The following is a 27,606-nucleotide window of genomic DNA, read 5'->3' as shown; positions in this document are numbered from 1 at the left end:
AGACCCATGTTAGCTTTTTCCCTTTTAGAGCTGTTTCCTTTGCTTCGTGTTTCCCCTGGATTCCTCTAGTCACAGACTGCAGTGGGAGTCAAGGCTTCTCACCAAGAGAGCGGTGGGAATAACTGATTTTTTTTTTTTTTTCTCAATTCACAGCTCAAACAAACGATCAAAATAATTCTGGTTTGGATCAATCTGTAATAAAAATGCTTTGCTTTTTCTTGCTGAAATAAAAAACCTAACATTTCTCTTCCAGTGATCCAAAATGTTTCATTTTGGATCCTTGTCAAAAGAGTACAGAAAAGTTGGCCAAGTTTCATAAAACAGGAGGAGAAAGAGCTTGACCATTGCCTCTATTACCCAGTGACTTACTGAGTAGGTTGGAGACCCAAGTTTAAAAACATTCTCTAAGTCAGAGCAGAGTTTCCTACCTTTGGAGACAGCTTCCTATCTCCCAGGTAGTGTGGGATGCTGAGGTGGAACTTCCTCAGTTGGATTTGTTCCACGTTGTCTAAAATATGTATATATTCATGGAGTGAAAGGGTACACATGAGAAGATAACTTTATAGCTTGGTAATTGGGAAATTCTCCTTGGAAATCAGACACCTGGGTTCCAGTCCTAGCTCTAATGGATATTTAAGTATTTTATACAAAGTAGAACTGAGTTGACAGGAGAGACTGAGAACAGCCAAGCCCTGAATACCCTACCTCCTGGTGGCTAGGACATCCTACATCATTAGCTACCTTTCAAACTTATTTCCAGACAGAATTAGTCACAAATTCATCTCACATTCATGAATTGTTTTGGAATGACTGTGTATTTCAGTGAGTGAAGTATTTGGCTAAAAATGTTCCTAGCTCTGCTCCTGCCAGCAGTACCAGGCATCCAACACATGTCACTTTTCTCCTAATATCCCACATGTACAAGTTGCACATGAGCACTGGCTTCATTAGGGTTCCTTGCGAATGACATGGAGGACTTGGCAAAATCAGGGTGTAATTCTGCCTCTGTGCAATTTCTGCCTGTTATTTTGCAAAATACAGAGGAGCCTGCACCCTGCTGTTCCTTCACTAGTCTTAGCATTGTTAGTTAGAATGTCCCACAGCGGTATGTTAGCTCCATTGCACACACTATTATTTTTATATCTAAATCTTCTTAAAATAGTGGATAGACTCTTTTTCATAGCTGAGCAGCCAACTCAGCAAATGTGGAAGTTGATTTACAGTTTGTACTTTGTACACTTTCTGTAGTGGAGCAGAAAATTGAGAGGCTTATGTCAAACTCATTCATACATGGACACATTCAAGAACAAATTAATTTTAAAGCACTTACAGGATATATGATGTGTCTAAGTCACACTTTACAAATCTATAGAGTAATTTATAGTACAATGTTTACTTTAAAGAACAGCGGCTGTGGAAAAGATGCTATGTGTTTTCAAAACCAAAACAAGTCCATCCAGCATTACATTTCTCCATCTTATCTATAACTTGGATGTGAAGGGAATCATGACTAATCACTGGGGGTTGGACTAGGTGACTTCCTGAGGTCCCTTCCAATCCTGATTTTCTATGATTCTATGATTTTCTAAAATAAAATAATGCTCTAAAGACAAGCTCTTAGAGTACAGTCACCTTGGTTAAAATTAAGTTATTTAGGCCCAGGTTTCAGGCCCAGTGTGCTATGGTCTGCATACAGGACTAGAATCTGAGCACTTCAACATTAATGTAAATTAAAAGTTACACCGCCTTAAAACCACTTTAAGTGCAAGATGTCCAGGTCCATTAAACCAACCCTACACACAGTAGAAGTATCAGGGATGCCTCTAACTTTAGAAACCAGTTTTCTCCCACTCAAGATAAATCTCAAAGCCTTTATCTGGTGCAAGTAGTAGGTCTCTTATCCTTTTTGTGACCTGACCACTGGAGACACCATTAGTCATAACGCTAACACATGTCTTTGGTTACCTGATTGATAGAGTGGCTCAATATAGTGAGATGCCAAGCACCTCCTTTGCACTAATAAATGCCACCAACTTCCACTTTAGAGGAAGGTGATGACCCTTAGCACTTCATAGGATCAGGATCGGCAGCTGTGAAGGGCAAGAACAGAAATAATGCCTGTGGGGAAAATGTAGGGAGTATGCTTACCAATACATCTTGCTATAGCTTTGGCATAAGAGTAGAGGGGCTATCTCACAGAGGACTCCTCTGTTTAACATCTGGGTGATAGTACTTAGCCTCCCTTGCCAACAAACCCTTTCCCCATTTACAGCACCACTGCTCCTGTACATTCCCTTGGGCTAGGGACAGACATTAGATATAAATTGGTTTAAGTGATCAGAAACTGGTTTAAACCTGTAACGGAACAGATGTCCAGTGCACATAAACCAGTCTTAAAATGGCTGAAGCTGGTTTGAGATAAACTTGGTTGAATGTAGTAACAGACTTAACTGATGCAGGTCAAACCGGTTTATGCAATGTCTGTCCCAGACCCCTTGCTGATTTAAGATAAACCAGACTCCCTCAGTATCCCAGCATGCTCTCTGGGCTGGGCGGGCTCTCTGATCCCCAGCAGAGCTATCCCCTTCCCTCTGTTCCTGGCTGGAGCTCTGGCAGAGACTGCAGGCATAGCAGGGTCTGCCTGGCTTCTCCCTCCCCTCCCTCCCACTGCTTTCTGCTGAAGCAGGAATCCTCCCCTCCCTCTCTCCCATCTCCCACCGCAAAGACCCCAGCCCCACGGACCCTAGGCATGTGGTATGCTAGCTAATGTTGAGAGGTGTCTGTGTGTCTCTCCAATTTCACTGGGACAGGCACATAGAACAGTGACTGCTTAGGGCTTCTTGGAGCTAATCAACAGGTCAGCTGGTAAGCTGTTTAAGAAGAGGTTGAATTAATGGAGAGAGGCTATTGTTTGGCTGATGGGGTTATAAACACTGTTATCATTCCGCCTGCTGGATTGCTCACCTGTCAGCTTGCTGTAGATAATATAAAGAAGCAAGGAGAGGTATTGAAAAGCTCTGTATCGTCAACAGATGCATGCACTGCACCGCCCCCCCCGGGCCGCTTGCCTCAGAGTGCTAGCAGACAGTTGGGGTCTGGCAACATTCTCACTCCTTGAGCAGCCAGTGGGGAAAAGTCTGGGATGGTGCAGCAGGACTCCCTAACCAAAGCGTCCTGCCGGGGCCTGACCATATCCCTGCCTCAGCTCAGCTCTGTGGAAGGGAAGGGAGGGCTGCTCTAGTGCTCCCCTGGCTTCTAGCTTGAGCCACTGCAGGCATGTGCCTGAATTTCCTCGGTCCAGAGAGAATGTCTGTTTGGTTACAAACTGGTTCAGCCTAGCCAGGTTAGACTAACCTGCAAAGATTGAATCAATTCAGGCTCAGGCTTTTTAAATGTCTGTCCCTAGGCCTGGGTCTCAACAGTTATAACTAGCAAACACAGGGCACAATTATTAAAAATGAGGTAAATGACTGGCCCAAATTTAGCCTTGAAATAAGTAGCCACAACTTCCAACAAATTCACCTGGGCTGTGTGGGTGTAAAGGGAGAGCCAAGTTTAGCCTGCTGATAGCAAACTAACGTCTTGAACTACTCATGTTGCCTCAGGCATGCTTTTACCCAAATCTTTTCAGGGGCACTTATGCTGTCTGTGCAAGCAATGATTTAATATGCTATAGACTAAAGAGTGAAACCTACCATGTTCAGTTCCCTACTATTCATCCAGCTTGCTCGTGTGTTGTGTCTTGTGTAGCTGGTACTGTAATTCAGGCACAGCTAGTGCATTCTTTCATCTCCTCCAGAGAGACAGAGGCTTAATTAGATTTGGCTGACCTCTAGAAAGTGCAGATTTCAAAGACAAAATTTCAACATAAAGCATTTTGAGCAATGATAAATAGTTTCATCTATGTGTGGAAGGGAAAGTTCATTCTTAATAACACCCAATGCCTATAGACCAAAACAGGTAACTTAGAACACCCTCATATGTAAAACAGAAGCAAAACCCCCAACAAGCAAGTGAACGAACATTCCCCACCCAGTACAAAAGAATATGCCCACCAAAAAGTGTAGTGATGAAAATAGCTTTTACCCCTGAGTCATCAGTGGGACTGCTCTGTCAAGAAGGGTTTCCAGGCTCAGGCCCAAGCTCATTTTATATATCTGACTTGTTATTTCAGGATTGATTATGACTACTACCATTTAAAGTGATTAATATCATGGCACAGCTGCCACTTCACACAAGGACACTAAGGAGAGAGTACCACAGTAAACATTTTTCTTCCAGTACGGAGGACAGGACATTAGAGCCCTAAATAAATCCTCTTGATGTGACTTAGGGCATATCTATACGGCTTCACTCTCAACCCCAGGCCTGAAAAAAATAAGCCCCAGTTACTCAGTCCTGATGGGTGCATCAGAAACTGGTAATTAGCTGTGTAGATGGCTCTGTGTGTTCTTCAAGTTCTTTGTCTTGGGAGACCCCAAGAGTAGCACTTAGGGCAGTCACTCAGGTCCATTCCATAACCTTGGTTCATTTACTCTGCCTAATTACTGGTCCCTGGACCAGTAGCAGTGAGTGGACAAAGCTTATTTTGTTGGCAATAGATCTGGGATCAAGAGGGAAGACCATCTTGAGACCAGCTGTTAACAATGGAAATTGAATTGAAGAAAACTGGGAGTGCTTTTAGATTTGAAAGGTACAGTAATGACAGCGATAGAAAGAAGAGTGAGCCTTCTCTAGACCTTGACATATGGCTAAACGCAGTAGGAATACACTGCTAATCTTACTGTGCATTAACAATTTGTAACAATGCCAGTACTGCCAGCTATGAACATCACCAGCATCTTCAGTGTAACAAAACTTACTCATTTCATATGTCAGAAGCTTCCTCAGGATCCAGCATTGTCTTGCAAGATTCTGTATGGAACAAATACAACTGATACTGCTTTTGCCACCTGTTAGCCCCAGTGAAAAATTATATACCTGAAAACATGTAAACCAAACATGACTGTATAGAGCTAGTCAGGAATTTGCTGACATTCAGAAAATGCTAAACCTCTCCACAGGAATGTAAGTTTTCATGAAACTTTCTTTAGGCAGGTGTCTCAGTTCCAGAATGGAATTTCTGATCAAAACAAGAGGAACTAGATTAGCCAACAGCCAAGTGGTTAAGATATTCATCTGAGATGTAGGGGACCACAGCCTAATGCCCTGCTCCCACAAATATTTATCTATTCACAGAAAGTGACAAAAGCTTCAACAGGAGTGATTCCTACACAGAGAAGTCAGTAGTCTGGTAGGTAAGGCATTCACTCAGGATTTGGAACTAGAAAAGGGGCATTTCAAGCCTGATTCCCACATCCCATCCAAGTTCCTTGGTAACTGGCATGCAGAATCAATCTCTTTCACTCTCCAAAAAACTTACTTAAAAAGGCTTTCAGTTCATCCTAGTGCAAAATGGAAAACTATGAAATCTCTAAGGCTAGGGACAGAAGTTACACATAAACTAGTTTAAGTGATCAGGGGGTCGAACTTGATGATATGGGGTCAGACTTGATGATCTGTTCAGGTCCCTTCTGACTGTAGAAACTATGAAACGGGTTTAAACTTGTAACAGAACAGAAGTTCAGCGCACATAAGTCAGTTTCAAAATGGCTGAAACCGGTTTAAGATAAAGCTGGTTGAATGTAGAATCAGACTTAACTGATTTAGGTCAAACCAGTTTATGAAACTTCTGTCCCAGACCTCTTCCTGGTTTAAGTTAAATCAGAGTCTCCCAGCATCCCACCACGCTTTCCAGACCTGGGCTGGGCAGTGCTGTCTGCTCCAGAGAACAAAGCTGGGCCTACCCCTCTGCTCCCTAGCCAGAGCAGTGAGGGCTGGTTTACTGGCCTCCAGTTCACTGCCCTCCAGGCAAACCCCAACTGGAGTCTGAGGCTAGGGAGAGGTGGTTAAACTCACCTTTTCCCAAATATGGAGCTGCCTTGCCCTGCTAAAACTTAGTGGTGGCTGTGACTGTGGACCACAAATCCGAGAAGTACCTGGAAGCAGGAAGAGGAAGTGACGAGCAACCCTGCAAGTCCTGCTGCTGTGACTGTGGACTGCAAATCCCAGAGACTGTGCGGGCAGCAGGAAGAGTAAGTGAACACAGCCGAGGCTGCGTTTATAGGTCTCCAGTTTACAGATTTCAGAGAAAGAACTATTCTGGTTCAAGCTTTTATAAATTCAATGCTACAACTCCCCCCCACCCCTGACCCCTCGCTCAGGCAGAGCACGAGCTGGGGCCTAGCCATGCCCCGCTCTCCCCCCCTCCAGTAGGGCGTTCTCTCTTCCCTCCCCTTTTGGCAGTGGCTGGTAGGCATGCTGTAGCACCTCCCGCCCCCCACCTGGCTTCTGTCTCAAGCCACTGCAGGCATGTGCCTGCACTTCCTGAATCAAAAGTGAATGTGTGTTCATTTGATTATTGATTCAGTCTCTGCAGCTTAGACTAACCTGCAAAGACTGAATCAATTCAGCCTTGGGCTTTTGAATGTCTGTACTTAGGTTAAGAGTTTTATGGAATGGAAAGGCTTTTTCACACAGCTCTACTTTTGAGGACAGAAGCCAAAGTTTACAAATGTGACTAATGATTCTGGATGCTTCAGTTTTGGGGTGTAGGACCTGATTTTTCAGAAAGTCCTGAAAACTCATTCTCTGCATACCAGATCAATTTGCAGTGTCTCAAGTTGGGCACCCAAGAATCAAAGCTGGCAAAACCATCAGATACTTTAGAAAATCTTGGCCTCAGCCCTGTTTTTCACTCTCTCTCTCTGGCCCTCGGTAGCTGCATTGCTACCATGCATAGTGTAAGACGATTACCTGCTTATGCAAGGAAAACGAGTATCAAGAAAGAACTATACATCTAAGCTATAGTGATGAAACATTAGAAATAGTACAAAAGAATCTAAACAAATCAAAACTTCAGATTCTGTGGGAATGCCCAGTGTCTCAACTTCACCCATTTTTTTTTCCAGCAAGAAAGCAACACTGGCACATTTACTGACCATAACAATTCTTTGCAAAAAATGATTACTAAAAATGAAGTAAAAAATGTTGTAAGAACCCTAATATACCATTTCTATAGATGATATTGCAAGAAAGCAGCTATGGAAAGTGTAATGATGCTTACCATTAAGGTTGCATAACATTTTCCATTATAAGCCTCTGTTTTCACTTGCTTATGTGGCGGGCTTACTGATAGCTGCCCGGTGCATCCAGGCTCGGAGAATCTTCATTGTGATTGGTGGAGCCCTTCCACCAATTGGGGGAATGCTGGGGAGGAGCTTGCCTCACCTCTACCCAGGGAGAGGCAGAGAACCTGGACCTGGTTGAAGCTCGCACCTTGCTTCAACCTGATTGGTCCATGTACAATCTGAGGGCAGAGCCCTCAGCCCTTAGGGGGTATAAAAAGAGCAGCATGCCCAACACAGGAGTGGCTGCATCAAGGGACAGAGAAGAGGACGGGCAAAGAAGAGCTAGTGCGAGCTGGCCAGTGGGGCAGAGCCAGTGCCCAGAAGAGCCCAAAGACCCTTCTTCACTGGACAGGACAGGCAAGTGGCCGCGTCCCCAGCCTGCTGCTGAGGAATGTGGCATCAGTGCAGGCAGTGCTACATAGAGGATCCAGGAAGGAACAGGATCCTGGGAGCTGCTCGAGGTGGCTCAGGTCTGCAACCCCTGGCTCAGGGCCAGGCAGTCAGTGCCAACAGTGTGGCATGGAGCAGTCTGGAAGGGATTGGGACCTTGGGAACCGCTCACAGTGGCTCAGGTCTGGATCCGTTGGAACAGAGCCAGCAGCCCAGTGCAGACAATGCTACATGGAGGGTCTGGGAGTGGACTGATCCCCAGTGTTGCAAGGGGTTAGTCTTAGCCTTAGCAGAAGGAAAAGCTCCCAGGAGCGCATGACGGTGCTCGGGGCTCCAAGTGGATGAGTGGCCCAGGAGGAGTCAAAGGCCCAGGAGGCTCCTGTAAGCAAGGAGCAACGTGCCTGAGGGGTCAAGGACCACTCACTCTGGATCCTGGAGTTGTGAGTTACTGGGGAAAAGGATTCCCACAGGGGAGGGGAAATTCCACCTGGTTGGTAAGGGGAGGGGAGGTCCCTGGGGGAGACAGCACCCTCTAAGTTTATAGCCTTCATTGGGGTTTGGAAGGCCCAAGGGGCATTAGGGTTTTGCCTTTCCACTAGTCACTGGAGTGCATCCAAGGCCAGCCTGGGATTTGGGAACTTTTGAAGAGTCAAGTTTATTTTTGATATTTATATGCCATATATTTTGTGAGAGAGTGTCTCATATTTTGTAACACTGTGTTTTATATTTTGTATATTTTTATAATTGTATACTGGTAGTTTAATAGAGCGTAGCTTTATATGACTCTTAGCTGGGGCTCTGCTGGGATCCTTTCCTTGATACTTACCTGTTGCTTACCTGTTTTAGATCAACTGCTTACCCATGCATTGTTCGATGCTTCTTGAGGTGGTGTAATTTTTCTGCCTTCATTTGCGGGATATAAAGCTAGATGACAATTGCATATTTGTGTATACATGTTTCTCAATATCAATTTCTTTAGATGTTGTATATATTAATAAATCTGTACATAGTTAAGCATTCCTTGTCCTGTCCTGACTCTATAGGGAATAGAGGGAACTAGTTTGCAGTTGCAGATCCCTCTCACAGCACTCCTGCCTAGCCACCCATCCCTTCTAGTTGGGTGCACCTGGGTTACACTTATAAATGTGCCTGTAATAGGGAGTCTATGGCCCACCTAATGAGAAAAAGATAGGGTCAGTGCAGTCCGAGAAGGGATCTGATGACAGGAAGAAAGAGGCTCACTCTAGGACCTTTGGGCAACCTCATTTCTAAAACTTAATTTAAAACATCAAAGTGTGGCAGATGGGAGTGAAAGGAGGGACCTAGAGATGGAATAGGGAATGAGTCACAAGGTCACCAGGGGGCATCACAGTTACCCCTGACACTCAGTCCTGCTACAGTGTCAAATTTTGTCTTTTGGGGCTGAACATTTCCAAACTTTCTTTCTGTCTCAGGTTGAATTTATTTTAAATTTCGGCAAGAATGGTATTGACATTTTTTGAGAATTAGGTTAGGGGGAAAAGTACTCTTCCCAACAGAGAATAGGTTTAACCTGCACAATGTTATTACCTCGGGTATCAGGAGTAGTTGAGTTTTGGTAGGAGAGGTTAATTTACCCTATTTCTCAAATTTGACAGTACAACTTAATTACTGGTCCATAATGCATATTAAGAGATTAACCTACTAAATCAACGTACATAAGTAAATGCTCAAAGGGTAGGTGTCCAGGGTTTGCATTTTAGGTAACCTATGAAACATGAGTCATTGGTGGGATATGGCCTACAATCACTTTTTTCAGTGGTAGCATTGGCTTGTTGTCTATATTTCCTAGATACACAACATATAAGCACAAAACAGAGTATGGCTCCTTGAAAAACGTGTCATGTATGTTTTGGCATTTTAAAAATTAACATGCAGCAAATGCTGTGGTTTAGTTCTCCTAAGAGGAGAATTTATAAAAATAAATCATCCTTTTGTGTACTGGGGTACATAAATAAGAAACAATCTCTCCTAAAAATCTTCCACAGATCATGTCTTGTTGCCATCCACAACCCCCCCCCCCCCAACAACAGATGGGAAAATACAATATCTTTTCAGAGATGAAGATGACAGTAAGAAAGAAAGATGAAGGGAACTGCAGAAATTTAGTTCAGAAAGGCTGTATTATACATTGCAAAGTGATGGCATGCACTTGGGAATTTAAAATATATAAAATCCATGCAGCAAAGTGCATGGCATAAGGAGTTCTTGACTTTGAAAGAAAATATGAACTCATCACTTTCACTGTGACTGTCAATGTCAGGAGTATCCCTAGAATACTGAGATTTAGGAGAAGTTTCAGGAGTATAATAATAATTACTAGGCCATTGTTAATAAAAACACTAGTGTAGATATTTCCAACCATTGTACAAAAAAGGGTGGGAGTGCTTGTGTAGTGACACCTCCAGTGGTTTGATTCCTATGAGCCAGATCCTTAAAGGAGACTTACATATTGCAATATTGAGCATTGTGGAACCAAACTTTTAGGAATTCACAATGTCCAGGATGGCACCTAGACTCCATAGACTAGGTGTTAGTTTGGTAGCATGCTGCACAGAGAGCTGCCTAGGCTACCAACAGTAAGTGCTGATCCTGATGAGGTAGGCTGTTGCCTATGAAAGCTCAAGCCTTGCTGAATGAAATAGTATCTAAGGTGCCACCCTGCCCTGCTTTCATTATCACGTCAAAGGGATTGGCATGAGCTGGTATGAAGGAAGTTTATCTCTTGAATCGGCCTTTGATTTCACTGTTTTTCAGATGGCTGAAAGGGGGCATTCCAAAATTAAAATGTCCCTTTCTGAGGGTTAAGTTCTCATGTAGTGGCAATTAGGCAATGCCTTCACATGTTCTTTTGTGGGAATTAGTGATAAGAGAATACGTTCAGTGCTGGGTTTCCATTCCTTAAATAGAATGATAGTCTAGATGACCAAATGGGAATAGAAGGTCATTCCTGGGACCTCAGAGGGCTAATTTCCCGAAGATGAGGAAAATAATAGGAAACAGTGATTGAGAGGAAATATTGAGACAAAGAATGTGGATGAAAATGAGAAGTTCTTTAACAATAAGTTTAGGTAGCCCAAACCCCACAATTGAACAATCAACATAAGCTCACTTTGGCTAACAGCCATATCTGGCTTTGTGGTGAAATTAGGCAGCAATTGGAAAAAAATAAATAACACCCCCCCCCCCAAATAAAAACAGTACAAAACAAATGGGTGAAACAGATGGCAATCAATATAAGTTAGAAGTTACAAAGTACAGAATGTTGACAGAGGAAAGCCAACCACTTAGGGAAAAATTCATGACCGAAAAGACTGAGGACTATAGAAGCTTTTAAAAGTATTTTAAGGATAAAGAGATCCTAGCAGAGATATAGGATCATTGCCAGAGAGAGATGGTAAAGTTGTTAACCTTGATGCAGACAAGACAGAAGAGTTCAACAAATATTTCTGTTCTGGAGGATGATGTACATGAAATACTTTACAGTGAGGTAGGTGTTAATCATTATCCATTAGTAGCATAATTTTTTTAAATCGGCAGGCTTGAATACTTGAACCTAAGAGTCCTAAAAGAGTTGGATGGATATGCCTGGTTTAGAATGTTATTTTTTAATTAAATCTTGGCATACCAAGGACATTCTAGCAGACTGGAAGAATACTTGCATTATACTGCTATTCAGAAAGAGCAATGCCATGGGTAAATAAATATATACTTATTAGTCTGACTTTAATGCTGGACAAAATGAAACCTGAAATGGGATTCAACTGATAAAAGAATAAAAAGCTAGAAATATACTTAATACCAGTCAGCTTGGTTTTGTAGCAAACAGTTCTAATCAAATAAGAATGATTCCATTATTAGAAGAGATTTCAAGTCTACTGGTAACGTGATATAGTGACTGCACCACCGTACCACATGTGGATCGGCCCTGACCACCTCCTTCTAGTGTATGAGAACTTTCACATGGACAGAAGGCTCTCTTATCTAGTGGGGAAAAGCCTAACAAGAACTCCCTGCTGGCAGCTAGCCCAGACATATTCAATGGAAAATATGACACAAATTTTTAGCAAATTTCCGGTGTTGAGGGTGATTAAACATTGAAACAAACTATCAAGTGGAATATCTTGATGTATTCAGATTAAGTTTTGAATAGCTTGCCAGTCAAACACAAGTTAAGTTTTAGATAAACCCAACTAAACAGGTCAGTACAGTGCTGACTGGATGAAATTGAAAGGCCTGTGATAAGCTCTAATTGTTTCTTTTCACCTAAAACGATAAGTCCACATTGCCATTGAGGAGCCCCTTCTAGTTTGAACACAGGGAGGTGTACCTTGAGCAGCCCCTGTAATCCTGGTCTCCCTTTGCACTTCATGCAGCAGAGCTACATGGGGCCCCTATTTCAGTGGAGCTCTTCCTAACAACTTACATCTGACGTAAGAGAGATCACAAGAGACAGTATTCGACACACTGTACTCCTGCCAATAGATCACTGTTTATAGCCGTGCAATTCTAGTGCTTTCTTCAAGCCAATTTTAAAGAGCTGTACAACAGGGCTTTCCCCATTTCCATTGAGAGGCTATTCTGTAATCTAACAAGTCAGAAATTGTTTTTCTGTCATTAAATCAAGATTTTTCTTTTCTTAATTGTGCAGTCCATCCCATCATATTTATCCAGACCCATATCCCCATGGACAAGTCACAAACCATTCTTCTTCCACCCGGTGGCAATGCCCTTCCAGTGCATAAGAATTACATCTTCATTTGCTTGTTTAGCTAAGCTAGAACTCACTTTTTACAATTCTTCTCCATTTGTCGATCCCTCTGGTTTCCTAATTGCCACATTATATTATGGCTCTGCCCGAGGATCTCACAAATGCTTTATAATTTATTCATAACATTTTTGACCTGAAATACCTTCTTCTAAGGGTTGCAAAGGCTCACAAGTAAGTGGCTATGATGTCAGCTGTGGCAAGGCAATAATTGTCACCTTCTTTGAAACAGGCTTGCATCTATTTTTGATTCTTTTAAATTTCAACCTCATTGCAAAATACTTGCAGAGATCCACTCCTATATTTGGCTTCATCTTTGGGAAGGTGACTGCTTCTGAGAACTACATGTCAGATTTTAATAAATTTGATCTTTGATAAATACCAACCATCTAGTACCAAGCAAATGAGACTGAAACAAACTTGAGAATATTAGTATTCTAGTGTAGTTCTTCGCCACCATTTCAGGTTGGTGATCCTCTGTTCAAAGTCAAAACTTTTCCCGTCAGAGAAAAAAAAGGTTCAGTACTAACAATGCTAAGCCTATAAAATTTATTTTGTTGTGTGTGTTGAGAGATTAATAGAGAATACTTGACCTCAAAGGGCAAGAGTATGTGGAGTGAAAGGGAGCAAGATTAATATTTTCAGTACTTCAGGTGTTTTTACACATGCTCAAGGAAGCGCGGAGGGGCACTTTAATTAGCGAGCTCTTTTAATTAAAAGTGCCTGAGTGTCACATGTATCAGCGTCCCCTGCACTGAAAAATGGTAGTGGGGTACTTTGAACTAAAGCTCATCGAATGAGCTTAGGTTCAAAGTGCCCTGCCACCATTTTTCGGCATGGGGACGCTAATACACATGACGCCAGTCTGCTGGAGTGCATTTATTTCTGTGTTCCAGCAGACTCATTTAATGAGTTTGTTCCATGCTGGATTTCCAGTGCATCAGAGCTAACTCCCTGCACATGTATAGGAGCCCTTTGTGACAATCCTCATTGCCTTTTGCAGTTGCCCAGGAGGTTGCAACTCTCTGGTTGAGAAACACTGCACCAGCACATCAGAGGTTCTTGAAGGGTAGTTTGTCATCTGGAAGTGACTGGTGGAGTGTTTTGTTGTTCACAGGGAATGGTCTGGTCAAATGATGCTGCTTCCGCATGTTGTTCCAAGTCTAACTCCCACGAAAAGAACCAAAAACCTCATCTATCAACATTCATCATATTTGCTTCGCATTAAAACAACTGTTGTTGCAACCCCAGGGAAGTTGAGAGAGAAAAAAGAGTCCCTGAAGGAATCTTTCTAACTACATATAATTAAGCACAGAACCTTTCCCAATTTTTCCCTTAAGAAAGTAAAGAGACGTTTAAGGCAAAGGATGAATGAATAAAACTAATGACTTGAATGAAGTATGTTTTCAGAAAGACAAGTGATGAGCCTTTTTTACCTTTCTTGCTGTCAGTGTTATTTTGATTTTGAACTCATGACTGAAAAATGTAAAATGCACAAACACTCCTGGCATCAGGGTCCAGAAAAATAGGTCTCCTCCCGCAGGGGAGCACCTCCCTCAATGAGCTACAGGGTTAGGCTTCCTCTTATTGCTCTCCTTCTGGTCCCATGAATTCTGCACTCTTACTGCCCAATGAACCAGCTTCAAGAGGATAAGTGGATACCTTCCTCATCGATACTGCCCAACCCCATAGCCTGGCAATTAGTACACCCTTCTGAGAAGGGGGAGATGTAGGCTTGAGTCCCATCAGGCTGATAAAAGCCTAGAACCAGATTTTCCACTTCCTGGGTGAACACTGACAACTAGACTCTTGTGCCAAAGGCAAGTGGTGGCACTGCCACTGCCTGTGTTCAGGAGTTAACCTGGGGTGCTGCTAGGGTATGTAGGAGTTTGATCTGGATTTCTACAGGCCACCTCTACATCTTTCATCTGACAGGAACTTAGGGAGCTTTCCATTACAGACTAAAGGTGCCAAAGTATTTTTATGAACTGGGGTTGACCTGGATCAATTTTTGAGAGTTAAACATCTAAATTCTGCCTAAGTCCTGGGTAGGTGCCTACAAGGATGATTTGGATCTGGCCCTAAGATTTGAACTGTTATGTAAGAGGACAAAGAAACAACAAAAAGCAATCTCATGCTATGCATAGTGTTTTCCATCATCCAGTAGTGATTTATGGCCTGCACTGAAGGTCATTTATGTCAGTGGAATGACTTTTATTAATGAAAATGGGTTTTGGATCAAGCTCTTAGTAATTCCACCTGAGCTTAGTAATTCCCTTCTGAAGCTTCTGAGGTGTAAAGTTTCAGACATTTTAATTCATACAGGCCTCTAAACAACAGTTAGATGGCAATCATGTTAAAGTTTGATAGTGCCTCTGGGACAATCTTCTCCATCTTCAGGCTCTATCCTAATGACATATCAGAGCCTTAGCTGCATGCCTCCTTGGTCTTAGCTCTTCATTTTACCTGAAGCCCTAGTTCATCTCTGCTACTAGATAAGGGGGCAGTCCATTTGACTTGGTCTTCATCAAGTATCTCTTTCTCTGATGTTTCTGACATTGAGTTTCTCCTCTCTGATAGTCACTGGTTCTTATTCAAGATTCCCCATCAGCCCCAGGCACCCACACCCAGGTACTTGGCCTTTGCATCAAACTTCTAGTCCATCTGCATCAGTGTAATTTTGTCTGCTTTCGACCCTCTCCTCCCTGCCCTATACTCCCTCTCTTTTGTTGATGGGGTGGATGATTCTTTTCATGCTTTCCTCTAATTCTGTTGTTCCTTTTTTCCATTTCCCTTACTTTTCTAAGCTCATTGAAGTGCCGTCTATAATCACTAGCTGCAGTTCATCTCCCAGTTCCTTCCTAGACCCTCCTATCAGATTTCAGCTCCTTTTGCTCCATAGATTCATAGATTTTTAGGGTCAGAAAGGACCTCAACAGATCATTGAGTCTGACCCCCTGCCCTGGGCAGGAAAGAGAAGGCCTATCCAGGCTTCTCTCAAAGACCCCCCAAGGTAGGGGAGAGCACCACCTCCCTTGGAAGCCCATTCCAAGTTTTGGCCACCCTTACTGTGAAGTTCTTCCTGGTATCTAGCCACATCTGCTCTCTGTCAGTCTGTGACGATTGTTCCTTGTTACCCCAAGAGGTGCCCTGGTGAACAGAGCATCTCTGATCCCTTGCTGCACCCCCTAATGAATTTGTAGGCAGCCACAAGTTCACCTCTCAGCCTTCTCTTGTGGAGGCTGAAGAAGTCCAGGTCCCTTAGTCTGTCCTCATAGGGCTTGGCCTGTAAATCCTTAACCATACAAGTGACTCTCCTCTGAACCCTCTTGAGGTTATCCACATCCTTCTTAAAGTATGGCGCCCAGAACTGGACACAGCACTCCAACTGCAGTCTGACCAATGCCGCATAGAGGGGAAGTATCACCTCCTTGGATCTGTTTGTCATGCATCTGCTGATGCATGATAAAGTGCGGTTAGCTTTGCTGATGATTTCATCACACAAGGTGACTCATGTTCACCTTGGAGTCCACTATGACTCTGAGATCCCTTTCTGCTTCTGTGCTGCTGAAAGGGTCATTCCCCAGCCAGTTGGTGTGCTGGATATTTTTAGGCCCTAGGTGCAGCACTCTGCACTTCTCCTTGTTGTACTGCATCCTATTGTGTACTGCCCACTTATCCAACCTGTCCAGGTCTGCCTGCAGTCATTCCCTACCCTCTGGAGTGTGCACTTCACCCCACAATTTAGTATCATCTGCAAACTTGGACAGCTCCACTGAAACAGCTCTTAGTAATGTCTCCAATGACCTCTCTTCCTACCCAGAGCTCAAAACCTGGTCTCAATTCTCATCTTTCTCCACTTGTAAACCATCTTTGGTATAATTAATCATGCTCTTCTTATTCTCTCTTCTGTCCCAATTCTCCTAGTCCTCTCCAAATTCCATCAGCGTGTTCTCCAGCTCATCCTTTTCATCCTCCTTTCAGCCTTCTGTGGGGCTTCATCGGACTGTGTTATTGGTCCCCTTTTCCTGCTACACCTTATCTCAGGGTAAACTCACCTGCAAATACAATTTCCACTATATCTCTGGTGATACCTTCTGTTATAATACAATCTCTTCTGGACAATAGATGTCTCTTCCTCTCCATTTTTCTGGCAGTACATAATAAATATTAATAGAGATTTGTTCTTTTTTGTTGCCCAAGATGGGCTCCATTACATGATCTGCTTTTCTTTTAATTAAAACAGGGAAAGAGATTAATTCAGAATTCTCTTTCTGAAGAACAAAGGTTCCACCTCAGAATACTGTTTGATTCTGGGATAAGTAAAATGCAGAAAGGGAGAGGCATGGTACAAGGAGTTTGCTTTTGGTTGTCCTTTGCACCCTGGTATGCAGCAGTTTGGAACATGGGATTGCTGTCTATCTTGAAACAGCAAGGTAAGAATTTAATTCTAACCTGAATCAACAATCCCCACCCCATCGAGTCTTTCATCGCATACTGGTGCATCAAGTGTCTTCCCTTGAAATTCGGCTTAGTTTATTTCACCTTGAGATCAATTAATTTATCGGTCGATTTAACTAATCACCCCTTCTGGTCCTGTGATTCTCTGATTGGCCCCCCTCACCACCTGCAGGCTGCTTCTCAGGCAGCCTTTCCTCTTAAAGTGATAGGCGTGCCAAGTGTCCTGACACAGAGGTATTACTGCAAGTTTCCTTTGGAGTTCAGGTATTTCCCCTTTCTGGTGAAACAGGTTCTGCTATTGAGAACTATAAGTGTGAACCTCTCAGTCCATCTCAATTTGAGAATTAAGTAGATACCTGTAGTGTCTTTTGTTCTTTGTACAACCTATGCAAAATGAAGGAATTGTACAGGCACACAAAGATCAAATAACAGCTTATTACCTTTGCACAACATGCAACACATAGTCACTGCTCTGGCAGGAGTCTGGTGGCTTCTGATGACAACGAAAGTCATTAAACCTCCTAAAGTGGATACTAGCCACATCTTTGCATACTACAATACTGATTACAGGAGTCAAACTCAAACCTGCAGCTCGGAAATGTAGCACCAGACCACAGAAGGAGTCCAATTTTCTTGTTGCTAGGGCAATGCTTGCTTTACACATGGCTCAGATTTTTTTTATTTGCTCATCAGATTTAATAGTGCAGAGTGAACGTCTTCTGGCAGTAAATTACATCCTTAATTGGAATTTTTAAAAAGTATTTATATGCATCCTTTTCTTAACAGGTCCTCCCTTCTGGCTGCCTTTCTGGAACACATCTCTTCCTGGGACAAAGGATGAAATATTAAATTTACACCTATGATTGGTAGAGCAGAAGAACAAGATCAGAAAGAACCAATGCTTTCCAATCTCTGCTCATAAACTCTCAGCTTTGTATGCATTGGATAAGAGGCTAATTACACTTTGGTAAGAAGAAGTTGTATCATTTCTCTGCTTAGGAATGTTTTTTCTAAGTAGGAAAAACAATTAAAAATCTTTTACAGTTGCTAGAATACAAGCTGTTACATCAAGCAGAGGAGTACGTGGGACTACTTTATCTTCACTTTAGTTTTAGGGACTACAGCAGGAGATCAAAATAACACTGGCCATTTGATTATATGAAAATTGTCGAGAAAGTTTCCCCCCCTCAAATTAAAGTCAGCTAATCTTCTTGTTTCTTTGTTAGTGCTGACAAAACATGCAGAACTCTTACATCTTAGTGCATTTTTTTATATGCTGTTAGATTAAGGGAAAAAACAAAACAAAAGGATTATGTACAACAGTAACAGAATATACATATAAAGATAACCTTGAGGTATCGATAGTTGTATGCATATTTCTGTAGCTTTGACTGAGAAGGGATTAAAAACAAGAAAGAAATATAAAGTATTGTGAATCAAATTTAAATGTAAATCCTTTGACTAAAAAAAATGAAAGGTAGTTGATTTGTAACCATTCTTTGTTTCTTGCTAAGATAATTTTTCTATGTGGAAGGAATATATTTTTGACCTTAAATAGATTATAATATTTAGATTAGTTCTAACTTTACTCTTTTTCTTCCCCATGTCTTTAAATAAATTATTTGCTTTTCTAAGTCTGATAGAATGTGAAATATGATTTTATTTTACATGTATGCAGCACACTGGCATGATTTTGAGATTAAAGTTATTTGAAAAAAGTAGAAGTTTTTCTTTAGGTTCTCCTGAAACAAATTAAAATCATATGGGCGGGGGTGGGGAAGGAAGCGGGGAATTTAATGACATATTGATCAAGGCCAGAGGAGTCCCAAAAGGAAAACTCTCCTTTTATCTTTTTCCAATTCCATGCTTTCTTAGCCTTGTTTATAAAGTGATGTTACTGTATACTCAATGTTCATGACACACTTGTTGAACCTCATATAGCATGAACAATGAAATGCTGTGAAAAGCAAAAAGGTCAGCAGAGCAGTCCCTCTTCTGTGTCAGCTGATGTATTGCTGTGTGCTGTGTGATTTAATGATCTGCTTGCTCAAGTACCAAATTCTCTCAGGAGCATTCAGCCATTTGGAGCTTTCTATGAACATTGGATTTTGAAAAATGGCATCACCTGCAGCAGAGTGACACTGTCTTATTTCCAGGTTACCTATCCAAATAAAAAAGAGCAACCCAGATGCCAGAAATTGGCTTGAAAAACTTCCAAGTTATATGTTAATGATCAAACGTGCCAAAACTAATCTATAGAATATTCACATGGAAGAAAACAAACACTCATTTGCACATTCTCTGTATAATAATCTTCTGTTGGGACTTAATAAACCTGAATCCATGGGCCAAGCACATTTGGAGTGAAGTTTCACTAACTTGACTAGATTTACACCAGAAATAACTTTGATCTTGAACATTTCAAGCAGGGTCACCTATTCTGTTGTTTGATTGATCTCTTTGCTAAATGGAACAATTTAGCTCTTAGAACAATTGCTCTGCGGTGCAGAAGAAACAAAGCACCAGTATCTATTCTTGATTACATTAGTGTATATCACAGTAACTCTGAAGAAGCCAGAGAAAAATCTGAAACAAAGTTCACAGTTTTCTTGACCCTTTTTTAGTCAGCGTGAAAGTGTAGAATAATGCTGGTGTCATGATATAGCTCCTTGATGATAATATAACGTGCCAGGCAGTGGAGAAAAAGCATACGACTGTATGCTCTTACAACTTACACCAATATTGCATCAAAACAATTGGGGTAAAAACCGATGTTGCCAACCAAATTGGATCAAGCTGTGGCAAAATGTGTCCCGCCACAGCTGATTTGCCTTATTGAGTGAAACATGTCACCAATTGGGCGGGGGTCTCTTGCAGGACAATGGATGATTTCTTCCCTTTGCCTGGGGATTTACCATGTCCCTTGCTAACCTGTACCTCCTTGCCAGGACCAGAGTCCTATGCCATCCTGTGTCTCACATGGAGGCATAGGTCAGTGCAGGTCTCAGCATGGGATGGTGTGAAGGTGTGCAGCAGCATGGGAGCCAGAGAATCCCTGACATCCTCTGCCTCCATGGTGGGACCTGTGCCAACTCATGCCCTTGGGTGAAGCCTGTGTACCTCTGTGTGAAGCATGGGTCTGTGCATATTCTGGCAAGGAAGGACAGGGTGGCACAGGACCTGGGGAATTCTTAGTGCCCAGTGCCTCCATGCTGGGGTCCACATGATTTCTTGCATGGACTATGCTGACCCATGCCTCTCACTAAAGCATAGGCTGATGCAGGACCCAGTACGGGTCCCTGTGGAGAGAGGCACAGGGCTGTGCAGGTCCTGGCATGAGGCATAGAGCACCAGGTATTCCCTGGGTCCAATGCCTCCATGCTGGGACCCACATGGGCTTTTCCTACTTATGGAGACATGCCCCTCGAGATCCTGGGATGTGTCACTGTCATTGGGGAACCCTGAATTTCTCTGCTTGGAGAGAGGCACTTGACATTCCCTGGGGTGCATTTCTGTAAGCAGGGAAAGCTGGGCAGGGCCTTCAAAGGCTTGAGGGGCTCTATCTTGTCCAGGAATTCCTGGAGTGCACAGGACACCTCAAACCCTTCGAGCACCTGCCTAGGATGGCTGGAGAGTGTGGGCAGATCTAGGTTGCCTGTACTCTCCCTCCATAAAGCAAACAGATATCAGTCAAAATATAGCAGCACTATTTAACTACCTTTTGTCATGCCACTGATGTGGCGTGACAAAGGATAGGGACATCTATTTGATTGTCATTTCTGCTGCCATAAACATTTTTATGGCAGAACAAATGCAACGTTAGGCAACATCTATTTCTACCCTCGGGGATTTTCATTAACAGAATGTGTGGCTACCATAGAGATGGAAAAACAGTAAGAGCTATTTTTAATTGAATAAATATTGCAATAGCCATTAATAGGATAGTGAGGGAGAAGCTGGCACCCTAGCTACGTGTGAGCAACAGTCAAACTCACTCTGTAGGACTAATGATCCAACAGATTATTTATTATAGAAGTAACTACTTAGGGAGTGAATCTGCTCTTGAGTCAAGAAAATCCTTCCTTACTGTTAATGGAAATTTTTGCAGGATTAAGCCCTCAAATAATTAAAAAATTCCTGCAGGGTTCCTAACAATACAACAATAACTCTAAAATGTTCTAAGTCTTTCAGATCCATAACTTTTCAATTTTCTTTGTACCAATAAGTATCAGAGATATCTGATTCACAATTTAGCTGGATCTCATACATCTCTACATTATGAATGTCTGTGTCTTTCACAAAGTAAGATACAGCCACCAGATCTTGTTCCTTGCCTTATATTCACTACTCTATACAACTAAAACTACCAAACTAGCTTGTTAAACATACTTATTAATTTACAATGCTAAATGATCATTACCCTTCCCCAAAGGCTCACAACATTCTCAGATTCACTGGAAGTTTTGCAGAGGCAAAAACTGAGAAGGTTGAGGTCCACATGTGCTTTGTGCCAATGTTTAAATTATAGGTGAATCTGAAGAAGGCAGCTGTGCTTGACCATCACTGTGCTCCTACTGTGCTAAGAGCAGAATTGCAACAGAGCATGTGTGTGCTTGGCAGGATTTAACAACGCGTGTTCAAGAGGATGTGGAATGGGTTACCAAAGGAGTCTGGGAATGAATGGAAAAGCAGGGGCAACAGCAGTAAGTCCCAGCTGCAGTTTGAGAGCATCTACACACCGTTGCAGCAGTTCAAACCAGTCCCCCCGAAATCCCTGATCATCCCTATCTAAGTTAGGATGGCAAGATGCCTGTAGACTTATACTGGTGATTTTGAGAAGATGCAGTTTCTTAAGAAAAGGAACCTGGGCTTCCTGCTTGGCCCCTTGTCTAATGAGTAAGATACATGCTCTGTATGGGTATTATCCACACAATGTCACTGAAATCAGTGGGTCTGCACATAACCCAGTGCAGAATTGACCCTTTTATTTTCAGTAGGGAAATGTAATTGCAATAAAAGATAAGTAAAGTAGGACCATGGAAAACTTCAAAAAGCAAAGTGTTCTGCATTATGTGAAGCTGATTCATGAGTATATTAACCTACTTTTGTGTTGGTGTAACTCTAATGAGGTAAAACTGAAACAATACAGGAGTGGCTCAGTCTTTTTTAGTAGTTTGATGAAAGCAGCTAGGCTGTTTTAGGGGAGACTTTCAGACATAGCAAAATAAGTAGGTCTAAGTCTACACTGCAATTTAACAGTGTGCTTACAGCTCATGTGTGCATACCTGAGCTAGCTTTAAATGTTGTGAGCATGGGCTAGATAGCAGGGTAGTTGCATGGGTAATGGCTTCACCTGCCATGTACTTTCCCAGGGTTCTAGGCAGGCTTGTACAGCCTGAGCTCAAGCCTGTGATCCTGCAGATTCTCTGATATTGGTGCACAAGCTGACTGATCTATAGCCATCACAGGTATGTCTACATTAGCTGCAGTTGCATTTCTTGCCTACAGGGTAAGTCACCAAAAAGGGCTGAAGCAGGAAACACTACAATTCTGATCTCACTATAGTGTAAAGCAAAACTGACTGTCTGAAATAGCTGAATATACACACCCTTGCATTAGAGAGGTATATGCTGGAAAAGTAGCACTAGCAGTCCAATCTCCAGTAGGATGTGCCTGAAACCAGTGCTGGTAAGTCATCATCATGATCATGCAGCTGTATTATAAAACACTAGAGAAAGAGAATCAATCCCCTTTGTGAGTGAGAGGGTCTTGGCCACTGCAAACAAAACAGAAACATCCTGTGTATTGAGTGAATTATAAGAAATGAACTGACTGGAGAATGTGGAGGAGATTAGAAAGAGCAGGCAGACTCCTTAGCAGAGCAATCCAGTTCTCTAGGAAGGTGACATTACTACTGTGAGTGAAGTGGCTGGAGAGTAAATGGATTTTTTCCCTATAAAAAGCCATATAAAATGGATGGAGAATGTAAATGCAACATGAACTGTAAACAGAACAAATTACCTGAAACTAAACAAAGCTAGAGATGCTGCATTCACTATCTTTATCATGTGTGAAGCTTTTATTGATGCCTCAGGAAAGAAAGGAGCTTGAAAGGGATATAATGTCTCTTGAAACATGTTTGCTGAGCTTCTAATGGTTATGCTCCAGGTGGAAGCCTCTGCTTAACAAAGCCTAAGTAACTTCTCTGATTCCACATGCAAAGAGAAACTATGAAGTCCTGGTGTGGAAATCCCCCGGAGAAAACTCACCTGCAGAGAAACAGCTGCTCTATCAATATGAGCTAGCGGTGTGGATGGCCAGTGCCTGCTCCTGTACTACTTATATGGCAGTGCGGCAATCCATTTACATAACAGTTCCCTGGGGTGTGTTACTGCCACTCAGTATTTAAAGATGATTGAAGCAAGAAGGGGTGAAAGAAAGATAGAAATGTCATAGTACATTTCTATGCATTGTTTACATTGAAGCTAGTGAGAGAATATATGAATAGGAACAGTCCCTTTCACTCCAGAAATGGTCTGCTTTTAGGGCTTTTCCATATGAATGTAGAGCCTACAGTACGTGTTGAATTCACAGCCCTGAAAAATGACATCATGTCTCTGAGGAATCAGAGGAGCATCAGCATCAGCAATGGAAGTGTGGAGAGACCAACCCGATGAGCCTAGTTCTTTCTTTACCCACACTAAAGAGGACCTTACTCCACAGGCAGCTATGGGGGGAATTCATCACTGAGCAAGGGCTGATGTTAGCAGGAGTGGCACAACCCATACCTAGGCATCAGAGTTAGGTCTTCCTGTCCTTTCATTTATTGGCTTCTCTGCAGGGACCACTAGCAAGGATGCTGATTAGCTCACTTGTACTTTCTCTGTTGTGGACACATCCAAGGGAACTCAGTTTTGACACCAAACTCATTCCACTCGGCCATGAAACAGTTCACACACAATAACTTTCAGAGGCAGTTAGCCAGGTTAGTCTGAAGTCAGGCAGAAGGCAGAGCACCTTAGAGACTAACTGGTTCAGAGAGGCATGAGCTTTCATAGGTAATGTACTTTGTCAGATGAATGGACACTGTCAGGCATTAATGGCATGGAAGAGGTGGGAACCAGTAGCCATACAGGTTATGGAAGCAGGGGGAAGCCACCAAGGAGCAGTATACCTCCTTAGCTTGCATTTGCAGGGAATCAGTTAGGAATGCAAAGCAGCATTAGAACTTAGGCTGGCAACAAAAATTAAGGACAACAATAAGTCCTTCTTCAGGTATATAGGGAGCAAAAAGAAGGCACAGGGGGTCAGACTTGATGATCCATTGAGGTCCCTTCCGACCCTAGCATCTATGAATCTATGAATAAGTAAAAGGCTTTATAAGATTACTCATTATCAAATCCCTAAAGCTATGAAGTCACCCTGATCTTGTTTTTATGCCTCATCCCACAATAAGTGCAACACGAACATTATGAAATCATTGTCCTGTAAATCTAGCACAGAAAAGTGCAAGACATCCCCTTTATAGCTCTATGCATAATATTCATATTTCCTCTTATCATGTTCATATATTTCATACAATAAACTTCAGTAAGACAACAAGCAAAGAAAGGGACATCGGGATCAGAATGTCTATAAACTGCATGTACTGGGGTACTGTACGATGTATGTCAAAGGGATCCCAGATACCTTTAATGGGTTTTGGTGGTATCAATTGCTTGTCTTGTTCTTTAAAATATGTTTTAATGAGTCAAATGTATTCACATAATTTCTGTAATGGTATTTAATTGTGTAATTAGTGTAAAGACATGTAATCATGTAATTAGGCTGTGTAATTACAATATATAATAATATTATCCTGTTGTACAAATCCCTTTTAAATGCTGGGAAAAAACCCCATGCATACAGCTTTATACACACACACTTGCAAGGCCCAGAATGTGTGTAACTATAGCTTTATATTTGAACACAGACTCAGTTTTTACTGCCAAATTATTAAACTCTGGATATAAGAATTTATATAAGCCATTAAAGTTGGCAGTTGTGACTCTGAACAGTCCCAGGAAGCAGATCCTTTGAATTAGATCATGCTAACTGTAAATAATTGTACTCAGGGCATGTCTAAAGTTAGACGCTCACAAAAGTTGTCAAGTCAACCAGGAGTGTGAATTTAAAGTGCATTAAACCTCTGTTCTCTGATTCTAATGTATCATCGTCTTTCTGTTAATTTAGTTTCACTTTCCCAAGTGTCCCTGTGTCAATATGCCCTTAGAGCAGAGCTGCTCTGAGGAAGACTAATGGCAGCAGAATCCACTGTGTCATTTCAAAGTCAAGGCCTTATTCCACATACTTCATACGCCCATACCCCATCCCAATGCCATTAGTAGTTGTTGGGGTGTGCAGGGCCAGATTAACCCTTTAGTGGGCCCTAGGCAAACAAACTGGTGGGCCCCGGGCTGGTCGAGACTCCCCCTCCCCACCCCAGTACCTCGGCCCACAGGGAGCAGGGCTCAGAGCCTCCGTGAGGAAGCAGCTGCTGTGGTGTCGAGGCCAGCTGGAAGAGAGGGGAAGGGAGGCAGTTGGGGCCATTTGTGCCACCACTGCAGAGAGAAGGAGTGAGGCCCCCCACAGCTTGGGGCCCTAGGCATGTGTCTAGTTTGCCTATGCATTAATCCGGCTGTGGGAATATGAGGAGCGTTGCTTGACGTATGGTGTTTCCCATGAGAGGAGCCCATTGCAATTCCATTTTGCCTGCTACCAAAGTGAGTCATGAAATATTTTTGTAACATAATATTTCACAAAATTAGCAAAACAAACAACAAAACCACAGAAACTGGAAATCAGTAACTATGGATTCTTTGAAGAAGGCAGCCCAAGTTGTCAGTGCTCATTTGCATTTTCTCCTTGAACAAGAAATGGTTAATTCCAACACCACCCAATATCATGGGTTTGCATACTAAACATTCCTTGCTTTCAGCTGTGGGGACTGCGTGGTACCTGTTACTCTTATTGTACATAATTAATGAGCAGTTTGCAAACTATTATCGCATCTTTGATAGTTGACTGACATGTTAATTATGGCTTATTTTGATTTTGCAGAGGCATGACCCAGTTTCATTCCCACTTCAAATATTCCATAGATTCAGTGGCATATTAACTATACCCTTTAATACAAACAGCTGTAAATATTGGAAGGACTCTCAGGTTTAATGTATGCTCAGCTACTTCTGGTGGCAGACAGCAAACACCACTGCCAAAAGTGCATGCACCCACACTATCAGCTGTGCTACTAGAGGGCAAGTGCACCCTGGGAAAGGACACAGCAGCCAGCAGAAGGCAGAGCAGTGTCTATACATACCTTCAGCCATCTGCCAAGTGGCAAGAGAAGCCATTTGGCTCAGCAGAGGTGGGGTAACCCTGCTGGCAGAGGGGAGGGCTCTGCTACTGTAGAGGGACTTGCCATGTGAATGCACTCAGAAGGTTGCTGGCAGAACTAGAGTTCTGCTGGACAGACTTTGTGATATAGGCTAAGTCACAGCATAGCCCATGGAGCTAATCCCATTTATAATTTTAAGTCTAGTGGGCCACATTCATCCCTTTGAGCAGCCATTGGGGATCTAAAATACCATAATTCAGATTGATAGAGTTTTTACCCTCTTTGCACTGATATAAAAGGCTACATACGGCGCAGGGCAACATTAGGTGTGTCTACACATTCATTAACTGTGCATTTAGTTTAGTATTTGCTTAATAAAGTACTTAATGAATGCGCAGTAACTGGTTACTGCACATGTAGCATGATTACCTTTCAGAGCTTGGGTTGAGTCCCAGGCTTGAGATTTTGCTGTTTTGATTGATGGAGCCCATCCACCAATCAGGAGGCAGCAAGAGAAATGAAGTCACGGCCCTTTCCTGAGGGGAGGGGGTGAGGAGCTCCTCCTTGACCTGATTGAAGACTGCAACACTGCCAGGTCCAGAAGACTTCAGGAGCGGAGTCTTGGAGAGTATAAAGGGAGCTGCATGCCCAGCACAAGGGGGATGTGTTGGGGACGGAGATGAGAGAAGAGCAGGGCTTAGAAGAGCTGCTCAGCAGGGTGAAGCAGCAGCCTGGAAGAGCCCCTGAAAACTTCTGCCGGCGGGGAGGTGCGGACAGCTCCAGCGGTTAGGCTCTCAGAGTGCAGCACAGCGTCCAGACCCTGGGAGCTGCATGAAGTGGCTTGGGTCTGCAACCTTTGGCGTACAGCCAGACACACGGTGCATAGGTTGGATCTTTGGAGCCGCTTGGGTGGCTTAGGTCTCCAACCTCCACACAAGGCCAGGAGCTCGGTGCAGGAGGCGCTGCATGGAAGATGAGAGACCCTGGGAGCCGCTTGAGGTGGCTCAGGTCTACAGCTGCTGGCACAGGGTAGCAGCTCAGTGCAGACAACGTTGCACAGAGGGTCTGGGACCAAACTGAGCCCTGGTGCTGCATAAGGCTGCCTGGGCCTCCAATCCCTAGCACAAGGCAAAGTGCCTGCTACACACAGCAGTGCATGTGGCCCTAAGCCGGGCTGGAGGCAGCAGTCTGTCCCTGGTGCGGAACAGAGTTCAACCTGGAGATCAGAAGGCAACTGTCTGGGACTGTGGAGTAGTAAATAACCCTGGAAAGAGGGTCCCCACAGGGGAGGGACCCCCAGGGTTTTGAAGGGGCACCACGTGGGCCACTCCTGGGTGATAGGT

The 27,606-nt window shown here is 42.9% G+C and overlaps 1 protein-coding gene and 1 long non-coding RNA gene across 4 annotated transcripts in view; one reads left to right on the top strand and one right to left on the bottom strand.

The window, feature by feature from the left end:
• Positions 1–21,812, top strand: part of LOC109283145 (uncharacterized) — a 104,079-nt gene extending 82,267 nt beyond the window's left edge. The window contains exon 3 of the long non-coding RNA XR_002090222.2: positions 17,674–21,812. This is a non-coding gene — a long non-coding RNA (uncharacterized LOC109283145). The remainder of the gene's footprint in view (positions 1–17,673) is intronic.
• The window catches only part of LHFPL3 (LHFPL tetraspan subfamily member 3), a 477,206-nt gene that overhangs the window by 65,638 nt on the left and 383,962 nt on the right, over positions 1–27,606 (bottom strand). The window lies entirely within an intron of this gene.

This window comes from Alligator mississippiensis, chromosome 4 (assembly GCF_030867095.1).
Source record: "Alligator mississippiensis isolate rAllMis1 chromosome 4, rAllMis1, whole genome shotgun sequence".
Classification (NCBI taxonomy): Eukaryota; Metazoa; Chordata; order Crocodylia; family Alligatoridae; genus Alligator; species Alligator mississippiensis.
The sequence above is the reverse complement of the archived record's forward strand: the minus strand, read 5'-3'. Positions and strand labels throughout refer to the sequence as shown.